General features: G+C 36.6%; 1 pseudogene; it reads right to left on the bottom strand.

The window, feature by feature from the left end:
- Nucleotides 1–1,331: 1,331 nt before the first annotated feature.
- On the bottom strand, nt 1,332–1,764 carry LOC107541681 (NADH dehydrogenase [ubiquinone] 1 alpha subcomplex subunit 12 pseudogene; annotated as a pseudogene).
- Between the last annotated feature and the right edge of the window lie 976 nt (nt 1,765–2,740).

Here is a 2,740-nt window from a genome sequence, read left to right as displayed (position 1 = left end):
TGTCTTTTTTATAATAGACACCCTAACAGATGTGAGGTAATATTTCACTGTGGTTTTAATTTGCATTTTCTTGATGATTAGTGGGTGATAGCATCTTTTCATGTACCTGTTGGCTACATGTTTATCTTCTTCAGAGAAATGTTTGTTCACATCCTTTGTCCATCTTTCAATGAAGTAGCTTTGCAGTTGTTGTTGTTGAGTTGTAGTGTTCTCTATATATTTTTGTTATCAGCCCCTTATCAGATAGATGGTTTGCCAATACTTTCTCCCATTCCGTAGGTTGTCTTTTCATTTTTTTTTTTATCATTTCCTTTGTTGTGCAGAAACTTTTCAGTTTGATGTAGTCCCACTTGTTTATTTTTGCTTTAGTGGCTAGCACTTTTGGCATTACTGTTCTCTTTTTGATTATTGAAGCTGTCTCATTTGTGTAATTAAAATAATATTTATTTAAAAATACTTCAGTGTTTTAGTTGAAAGCAAGATCAATATGAGTCCACAGGATGAAATGACTGTCAAAATACCTAAGTTTGGCTACATTGACAGAGAATAGTTTTGTTTTTTTTGAAGAGGCCACAGTAGTGTTCAACAATGCACAGATCAGATGAGCTCCTTCCATTTGGGAATATAGAGCTCCTTCCATTTAGGACACCACACTTTGAAAGGAACACTGGCATAGAGACCTTTGAAGGGTATTTAGAGAAAAGCAATCAGAATGGTGAGAGAATCCAAAATCATTTCATAATAAAGATGGTTGAGAGAACTGGGGACATCTAGCTTAGAAAGAAACAGGCTTAGAAAGGAACAGACTTAAAGAAACAGACATAATAACTGTCTTAAATTTTTAAAGGGTTATCACTTAAAATAATAATCATAAGCAACCTCTATTTATTGAGTGCTCACTAATCTTCACCACAACTTTATAAAGGAGAAACTAATACTATTATTTCTTTACAGATGAGGAAACTGAAGCTCAGAAAGGTCAGGTCACTTGCCCAAAGTCATACATGCTTTAATGATAGAGCCAGCATTCAAACCGGGCTCTTTCTATCTCACCTCCCAACAAAGAAAAAGGGACTGGGCTTGTTTATGTGGAGCCGAGTGAATATAATTAGGCCACAGAAGATATCTCTATACTCGGAAGATTTATCTCAGAAAAATCAAAATTCTCCAACTAGGGAATGGGTTGCCATGGAAAATAATGAATCCCTCATACATTTATTTTTGTTTGTTTATTTAATCAAATAATTTGAATCAAGTTAAAAGTAAGCAGTAAAAGTGCAATTACATGAAAAGCTCCATATTTTACATGTTTAAATTGTTTTTCATTATTTTTACTTGTAAGGTGTTGGTGGTGGGACCACTCTTGAGTCCTCTTTCTCGTGGTGGAATTAGGTCCATGTTGTTCTGGACTGCCACTCATGTTGAGTTCATGGCTTGTCCAGGTGAGTTTATGAGCAATAGGTGGTTTTGTTGTTGGAGGATCATCAGTCACACAGTGAAGCTAACCATGCCATTCAAGGGGCACCATGCTTCCATCCACACCAGAGAATATGTTTTTGCCAGTCATTTCAGTAGTATATATAGCCCATCAGTGACAGCCAAAAAACCACTTCTTGTCTTCATAGTATTTGTTCCCACATTTATCTTCCCCTACTAACGTCCCAACCCTTAAATCATTTGCCCTGAAGAGAATGCATAGCCTCAGAGACCACCTCTGACCTGCTGCAGCCCACTCTTCAAGACCTACAGGCATTCCATCTAGTGCTGCAGGCCTGGCCTTCCAGGTGCACTTTCCTGTCCCTCTATACATTTAATGTAGGTCAGGAGTGGTGTGAGAGGGATCTCAGACTTCAGTATGCATGAGCATCACCTGGGAGAGCTTTATAACAAGATTCCTATGCTCCACTCCCATAAATTCTGATTCAGATGTCCTGGGGTGGTGAGGAATTTGTAATTCTGTCAAGCTTCCAGATGATACCAGTAATTCTGGTCCAGGATTACACATTGAGATTTTTTTTTTCAAACCCTAAAATTCTATTACTTTCTAAAATCAAACTCCATGGGTTGGACAAATTTTGTGTAATTCACAACCTCTTTCATGGAGTTGCAGCCATCACGCCCCTAAACCATACAAATCTTATTTGTTCACTTTTTTCTTATTGACTGAGTTATATCAGTCAATAGGGTGTCCTACATGTTTTTAATGTAGCCTTTTAATAGCTGTGCATTGTTGTTTTTTTAATTCCCAGAGATTGCTCATACATTAGAGACAGGTCTTTTTTGGTTTGTTTTTTAGCGATCCATCTATATTTCTGATAAGAATTAATAAAGGCCAACTTCATTAAATTATGAGACAGGGGACCGATAAATCTTAGCATCTTCTAATTATCTGAGAGGAAATGTACTTTTCTAGTATGATTCACTCTTCAGCTGTCTAGCTCAATTTGGAATGGGAAATGAAAATGCTATTGTTTGCCAAGAAATAAGGACAATGACCATATGTTCGAAACAGTGTTTTATTATTTTCAACAGTGGCTAACTGAGCATTAAATAGTGTTAATGTTTCAGAACTTCCAAACTCTACTCATATTTACCTTAAGAGCAGCTTTATTTGTTTTTATCTACTTTTTTAGTGAGGTAAAAATTGCTCAGCGTCCTTAAAATAGGCAAAAACAATCCAAAGTCAAATGTGAAAAGAAAAGAGCTCTCCATAACTGCACCACTGACCTTCTGCTTCCTG

The sequence above is a fragment of the Miniopterus natalensis genome, chromosome 10, assembly GCF_054644295.1.
Source record: "Miniopterus natalensis isolate mMinNat1 chromosome 10, mMinNat1.hap1, whole genome shotgun sequence".
Classification (NCBI taxonomy): Eukaryota; Metazoa; Chordata; class Mammalia; order Chiroptera; family Miniopteridae; genus Miniopterus; species Miniopterus natalensis.
Note: the sequence above shows the minus strand (reverse complement) of the source record. Positions and strands in the feature narration are given on the sequence as shown.